Here is an 8,215-nt window from a genome sequence, read left to right as displayed (position 1 = left end):
TAAATTAGAATTTGCAATGTGTTTCCTGAGATAAGGGGCAGAAGGGACTAGAAATTTCCAGGGTGCCTGAAATCACACAACCTCAGCCAGGAAAAAAAATCCTGCTACACCAAAGAAATCACATTAATATTTAACATTTTAATCAAGAGCTGTGTGATAGAAACTAAGGAGGAGAAAACTGAGAACATCCAGTTGCTGGGAGCTTTTTCATCCGTCATTGAGAAATATTTGCTGAAGGGTTGGGTTTTCTTCTTGCTTGAAATTGAGATAGTATATTGTAAATGGACAGAAAGACCCTGAAACCATAACATTTCTCTTTGTTCAAGCATTAGGGCCAGCTTTACTTTAGGCCAAGCTCTAAGTGGCACCAGCTGGGCACAGTCTGGGTGTGCAGAGGTGACAAATGGCTGGGAAATGGCAAAGCCACTCTGGCATGAGCTGGGGGGGAAGAGCTGCAGGGATTGGTGACCCCCTGTGGCACCAGCTCCAGGCTTCCCTTGGCAATCTGGCAAAATCAACATATACTGTTTTACTTAGTGAGAGTGGAGTGTTTACAATATTGCAACATCTATGGATAATCCATTCTATTCATTTCATGTTGATGCCTTAGGATTGTAGCTTGTTTATTTTCCATGTATTTGTAACCTGCAATTGTTCAGTGTACAGCTCCAAACCCCACACACAGTGTGAGCTGCTGCTTTCCCACTTTGGGCAGACACAGCAATTCCTCTCCAGGCTGGGAATCAAGGACACCTCACTGCCTCAGGGCCCAGAGATGGAAACAAAAGTGAGTTGGGGGCAGCAATCTTGGGGTAAATACTTCATTACCTGAACCTTAATTACAAGATTAACCCCCAATATGCAAATGGACCAAACCTATTTGTCAAAAACTCAGGCTCTGATGCAAACCATCAGTCCATACTCAATGTTTCAAAGCAAACATGAAACACAAAAAGCACCTTTCTAAATCTCTAATAAAACAATGTGTTTCCAGGTTTTGCTTCAGATTTCTTTTCCCCCTTTGTTTTCTCACTTATAATTAATTTAGAATGTGACAAAACACGAGATAATACAGCTCAGTTTTAGAAGTGACTGTATTTTACCAGTTGAACTTCCTTCAAATTCCCTGCTAATGAAAGCTGTGCTTTTCCTGATAATTGCAGGAATGAAGTTCTGTGCATTTGTGAAGCTCTTCAGAAATTCCCTTTAGGAATGGCTTGGTGACTTAGCTTGCTTGTAGTATTGCAGGTGTCTACAGGAAGATAAAATCATCCCCATAATCACAGGTGACTTTAATACTTGGGGGAAAATCCACTGAGTGAATTTTAGGGGTGTTTCTCTGCAACTGCCAAAAATATCTGTTGCCAAATCTGATTATGCGAATGGAATAAAATCTTTATTTTTTATTTTAATAGAAGCTGGGCCTCCACTGGTGGTTTAAAGGAACTGTTCTGTGAGTGACACGTGCAGTTTTGACCAGACATCCTGCAATCAGTGACTGCTATTAAATACACCTCTGTGATGCTGTTTGGGTTTTGCCCTCAGTTGTTTGGTATGTTCTCTGTATTCTTCACACTTGTATTTGTAGCTCTGTCACCTATTCTATTAGTGACTAATTTTCCCCAGAACTTTTCCAAGGCCTTTCCCTAAGCAGAAAGACAAAACAAAATCCAGAGTTCCAAGCCCTGGGAGGTACAAGACCCCAGTGCTGTCTTGGTTCTTCCTGGGAACCAAGGCTGAGAACAACTCCTGGAGATCCATTTCATGGACAGAGAGCAGCCATTGGTAAGGGGGGACTCCAGAGAAGGGGCTTGACCTGGGGGGGAATTGCCTCACCACTTGTGCTCCTAATTGGTGCTTTTTGTCAATTATGCTAATTTCCTAAAACCTATAAAAATGTACTCACCCCTGTGGGGGTGGGCTTTTGTGGACATCTTTCCAAAACTGCCCCTGAAATCCTTCAAATAAAAATTCACTTTTATATTGGCTCCTTACTAAAACGATCTTGAGTCTCATTACCAGGTTGGGCAAAAGGCAACACTAAGTTCATTAATTATGTTTTTCCTATGGTATTTCTGACTGCTGGACCTGGAGGCACTGCAGAGATCAGAGGGATGCATTGGCATTCACTGAATTTCCCTGTATTTCTTCACGACCAAGGGAAAGAGAGAAAAAAATGAGACAATTTTTCCCAATAAAAAAACCAACAAAAAACCCAAACAAACAAAAAAAACCCCAAACAAACAAAAAAACCCCCACCAAAACCCACAACAACAAAAAAAAACCCACCAAAAAACCAAAAAAAAAAAAAAACCAAAACAAAAAAAACCCAAAAAACAAAACCAAAAAAACCCCCAACATAAACCAAACCAAAACAAAGAGGGAAAAAAAATCCAAGTGGTTGAAATAAGAACAAATATCTAAAATTATAGCAATGTTCCACATTTCCATCCACATTATTTCAGATGATTTCTTTGATCCTGCTTGCTCTCAGCCAAACCCCAGCAACTGGTGCATCCCCTGCTCCCTCTGGATTCTGAGTGTTGTAGCTGAAGGTCTCCCAGGAACAGAATTCGCTCAGTTTTGAGGAATTCACTCAGTTTTGTACCTGCATGGAGGAGACTGTACCATACAGAGATTTTATTTCTTGGAATTCTAAACTGGCCAGCAGAAAGGGCTGCTGAGCAGCACACTGCAGCCCCTCTGTGGATCCATTAATGGATTTTTATTCTTGTGTTCAGACTGTGGCATTGTTACTCTGTCATCCTGCACAGCAACCAGGCCACTTGAAAATAAAAACTCCTAATCCCACTGGATCCCAAGATTAAATGAGTCTGAATTAATTGTTTTCTATCGTTGTCCTCAGCCCTTTCTATAAGATGGAACCAGATTGAAGCCAGCCCTTCCATCAAAGCGCTCAAGAGGGGACTGAATTAACCAACTTTAAACATTCAAACTGCTTTGTTTTCTAGAGGAAAACCAGAACATACAGGCAACTCTGAGTTTCATAATAATTAGTTACATTTGTTTTCACTGAGTTCTTGTTCATGGGACTCAGAATTCCAACCTGTAACTGGGAAGTGGCTGGGAATCAGCAGATCCTGCCTGTTGCCACCACTGCATTTCCACATAAAGGTCACTCCACTCCCTGGTTGTGGTGAAGCTGATTCCTCTGTGTAAAACCTTTGGCAGTCTAAGGGCTACAGATGAAATATGTGCAGATTATCCTTAAACATTAGTGCCAAGTGTCACACATTCAGAGAGGGATGCAGCGTGGTGCAAAACAGGGACTGAGAAACTGCAACCATACAAACCAACAGTGGCACACTAAATAGCTTTAAAATGAGCAGTCATTAAATTAGCATCAAGCACAGCTGGAAATGGAGAATTGTAAGTCTGGCTATATTTTTAAGTATGTAAACTGGGAAAGTATAAATGGGGATGGGGGTAGAGGGACAGAGGAGAAATAATTGCTGCAAGACAAGATGGAGCTGAGAAAGATCAATCCAATGTGGTTTTAGAGAGCTGAGCACAAATCACCAGCGTGATCAGCAGGTCCTGTCTGTGCAGGGCACAGAAGAGCCTCTCAGAAAACCTCAGCACTTGCCAGACATGAAGATGTGGCACTGAGGGACATGGTTCAGGGGTGGCCTTGGCAGTGTCAAATTCATGTTTGGACTCAGTCTCAAAGGTCTTTTCCAACTCAGTGGTTCCATGATTCTAAACCAAATAAAAATAACATGGGAAAATTACAGAAATGAAACACAATACAGAAATAGGCAGAAGAACACACAGGGCCCTCCTGAGAGCTTGGGGACAGATTGGAGCAGTTAGCAGAGCTTGTAAAAAAAGTTTTAACAGAAATAAGGGCAATTTTTATAAGGGGCCTGCAGATTTAATTACAATTGTTTCCAGGAAACAAGCAACAACAAAACTGCCTTGGACCTAAGAAATGAAGCATTCAGATGCACAACAGTCAGAGACAGGACTCTGCCAAAAGCCTGCCCAGGTTCCCAGGGATGATCATTTATCACCCTGGGCGTTGCTGGAACAGAGCAAGAGCAGCTGATAGAGCACAGACAGGAGCTGCAACAGCTGTGGATTGGATTGCTTCTGCACAGAGGTAAGGAGGGATCCTGGAAAAAAGATATTGTCCCTAAAAGCCTCTTTATGAAGGCTGAAGGAAAAAAAAACCCCAAAAGCACCACCACCAAACAATCAGTCAAGCATTTCAGATCACTATTCTAAAAAAAGCACAAAGCCAAGAGCCAAGGCAAGAAGGCATCAGAAAAAGCAGGCAAGAGTTCATCAAAACTTGGAAGGGCTTTGGAGAAAATTCTTTGAAATTCATATATTTCTGTAAAACTTTTTGATTTTATGAAGAAGCATTTTCTGATTTATGCTTAACTGACACAATATTTCCTTGCCCTCATGTTCAGTGCATCCAAAAAGTCAAGTTCTTGAAACCTCTATGCTTCAAAGTTCTTCATTACAGAAAGCATAAAGTAAATCACTTTAAGTGATTACTGCTGGATTCAGTAATTCCACCTATGCTGATTTTAAAACACTTAAAAGAGAATAGCAGAGCATAAAATTACATCAGAAGACAAAGAGATGGGGTAGCAAACATGCAAAGGAAAATGTCTTATGATTGGGAGTGGAAAGTTATAACAATTACAGATTTTTGCAAGTCCAGAGAGTCATAAACATCAGAACTGGTGGCAGAAGAAATAGCAGAAGATTTACAAGAAACCAAATACATTTTAATTTGGGGTAATTGGAAATAATGGTCCTCAAGTAGTGTCATCATATTGGTAAGGGAGTAGCCAAAAAGTGCTTTTGAAGTGCCTGCAATAATGTGTAAAAGTGATTTTTTTGGCAAGGTAACAACAAGCACAGGAACAGCCTCAGTGTTGGTTTTCTTACAGGTTCTCTTTTCAGAAGAGACTCCAAATCCTTGTATGAAATGTGCATTTGTTTAATTTAATTTGTTTACCTATTTCTCTTTAAATCTGGCTAACAAGTGCTTCTGAGGTGACCTGACCTGGACAGCACTTTTAAAAAAATTTGCCTTACAATGACAAAATTCCATGCAGGCTGCCTGTTTGGATGAGGGTGGGTGTAATTACATCCCTCCCTTATTCTATTCCTGCCTCAGGAAGCCAAAGAAGAAGTTTTGGGTTTTTATTTCCTTCCTTTGCTTTTCTCACAGTACTTGAAATGAAACATCATTAACATGAGTTCCATGATACCTATTCCACATTTTCTGTATTCACAAGGAAGAGCTAAACTTAGTGTATTTCTTCTCCCAACACCCATTTCTTCAGTAAATAAATAAAAAATAATGTAAACTATTGAAAAAAATTAAAATAACCTACCTTTCTAGCCAGGAGGGAAGAAAAAGAAAAATAAGAGCTACGTCATAGTCACAGACTTTAATTTCCCAAATCCAATGAATATCACTGTATGAACTAATTTACGTCAATGTAGATCTACTGGAGAAAATCTGACACATGTCTCCAAACAGAATATTTCACTCAGAGACTTTACCTCCCCAAACCTGCTTGCTGTGAGCATCACAAGCTTGGGGGGTGAGATTTGGGATTTGCACAGCAGTGTCACTCTGCCTCTGTGGCATTTAAAAGAGTCATTAACGTCATTAAAGGACACCACTTTAAAAGCCAGTGTCTTCCAGCATCACATCCCACAATTACATCCCACAGGACTCCAAGTCCTGCCTGTCCCTGTCACAAGATCCCTCGCAGAGCCCAAAGCTTCACCCCTGCCCTGCCCCTCCTGCCCTTACACTCCTGTTAATCAGGACAGAGGTTTTACATAAAGGACAAGAGGTTTTACCTCAAGACAGAGGTTTTACATAAAGGACAAGAGGTTTTACCTCAAGACAGAGGTTTTACCTCCATTATTGATTGTTGTTAAGATGCTCCTTTGCTTTCCCATTGTGACAACAGTGGCAGAGCCTTCAGGAGGCTGTTTCAAAGGTATCTCCTTGCTGCTGAAATGCTGTTCAAAAAGCCCATGGTTTCACAGTGAGTTTTCAGCTGTTTTTCCCTTGAAGCACCAGCCATTGCAGATGGATAATTGTAGTAAGACTAGCACTGCAGATGTCTGGTTTTATTCCCATTACCCTGTCTCTCCATGGCAGTAACTGCAGCTTTTACCTCTCCCTCACCCCGAGTTGTCTGACTTTGATCTTGAAACTGGAGTTGTTTCAATGCCCACAGTCTGGTATGTGAAAAGATTTTCTTGTCTCTTCGTATTAACCCAGCTAAGACAGAGAGGAGACAGAAGAGAAATGATCAGGTCAGAAATACAGCTGAAATGCAGCAGTCAGGGACTGATTTCTGTACAGCTGCATGCCATCTCTGCTCCTGCCAGAACCCCTCCTGAATGATGAAGACAATATCCAGCTCCCTCCTCCCTGCACCCATGAGACTGGTGGTTTTGGAAAAGGGTTCACTGGAAGGTAAACCACATCCACAGCTCCCATCTCGCTTTACAGTGAGAACCAAACAAAATAATTCCAACCTCTTCTGTTTTCAGACCTGAAGTTTTCTCTGTAAGTTTTAACTGGCTGATTTGATTCTCACCACAGGCTTTCTTTTCCCCTAATTATGTGTTCAAACAATGTAAAAAGATGTTTCTGTGAGGTTATTTAAGATAAGTGACAGATGCCATGGGCCCAGCATTCCTAGCTCCATCCCCACAGATGCAGAGGAGCCTCACCCTCCCAACCCTCAGTAACATCCCTCCAGTCATAAACTGGGCTGCAGAAACCAAGACACAACTTTCCCAGTATCAACCAGAACAACTTAAGGAACACATCTTTACCGTAAAGAGCATTTTTAATTTCACAGAAGTAGGGTGGTATTTGATTACAAGCTGTTGGACTACCAAGAGGAAAGAGAAAATTAAAAAAAAAAATAAAACCACATGAAAAAGCATCTGTCTTTGGAAAGGAGCCACCAGAGCCACTTTTAGGCACACAAAAGACTTTTCATCACCTTTTAACATATATAGGCACTCAAATGACTGAGGGGCAAACTTTTTTTTTTTTTTTTTTTTTTTTTTTTTTTTTTTTTTTTTTTTTTTTGGCAATACAGTGACAACCAACAGAAAGACCTGTGGGTGGATGGCAATGAACAGCTGGTTTTGTAGCCAGGTCTGCAAGAGCAAGGCGCATTCTTTAAATTGTTTGATTTACAAGAAGAAGTGGGGTTCAGGTAATGCAGACACTTCTCTTTCCCTTAAAAAAACCCAACAAGCCAACAAAAACCCCAAACCAACAAACCAACCAAAAGTTCTCCCATTGTCCCAGCAATGGGACAAAAAAGACAGAAACCAAAATATAAGTTACAGATAAGTAACTTAAGGCTTCAGGTTATTAGTTATTAAGTTAAAAAGAAAAATAATTTAAGTCTTATTTCTCAATTAGATAGTTTAACATTAAAAACTTTATAAGAAAAATAGTTAACTATTTTACATTTTATTAATAAAATATTACAAAACTCACTACTTATAAAACTATAACATAAAAAATAAACATTTAAATCTAAACACAAACTATTATCTCAAATACTTTCAATCTTAACTTCAACAAAAAAACCCTTAAAAACCAACACTTAATAATACACTAATAGTACACTAAAGCCTCAAAATATAGAAGAAAATAATCCAGTATTTTTCAAATTCCCAAATTTCTGCACAAAGCCACCACTTCAGAGTAAACTAACATTATTTTCTCTGGCTTTCTTGTCAAATATTCACTTAGGTAGGAGCTCTGCAGCTTGTAAGCCTCAAATGTTGTTGGGTGCAGCTGATTCACTCAGAGTTACAAGAAAACACAGAGAGTTGATCGAGCTCCAAATTCTCTCCATGGAAAATAAGTGGAATTTGTGATAAAGATTCACTCCAGAGCTGGACCACTGTGAGTCAGTGAGAGAAGCAAGGGCAAGGCATTAAACTGCTGGAATTGCTTTGATAGGAATGTAGAAATTAAATACACAACACGTTTGTGGTAATAGGTGATACATTAATGCAGGTGAAAGAGGCATCCAGCCTCTGAAGGGGTTTGAGGGACACGTGTGGGGGCACAGCTGGCCTGGCTGCTACTCAGCAGTCCTGAATAGAAGTTAATTGGTGTTAGTAAGGGGAGAAATACAATAAGATGGATTGTCAAGTCTTAACTTCTTTTTGG

At 40.1% G+C, this 8,215-nt stretch overlaps 1 long non-coding RNA gene across 1 annotated transcript; it reads left to right on the top strand.

The window, feature by feature from the left end:
- The first annotated feature begins 234 nt into the window (after positions 1-234).
- On the top strand, positions 235-1,525 carry LOC135281883 (uncharacterized). The gene is made up of 3 exons (XR_010348322.1): positions 235-787; positions 1,164-1,286; positions 1,416-1,525. It is a non-coding gene; the product is annotated as an uncharacterized LOC135281883 (long non-coding RNA).
- The last annotated feature ends 6,690 nt before the right edge of the window (positions 1,526-8,215 follow it).

The sequence above is a fragment of the Passer domesticus genome, chromosome 16, assembly GCF_036417665.1.
Source record: "Passer domesticus isolate bPasDom1 chromosome 16, bPasDom1.hap1, whole genome shotgun sequence".
Classification (NCBI taxonomy): Eukaryota; Metazoa; Chordata; class Aves; order Passeriformes; family Passeridae; genus Passer; species Passer domesticus.
The sequence above is the reverse complement of the archived record's forward strand: the minus strand, read 5'-3'. Positions and strand labels throughout refer to the sequence as shown.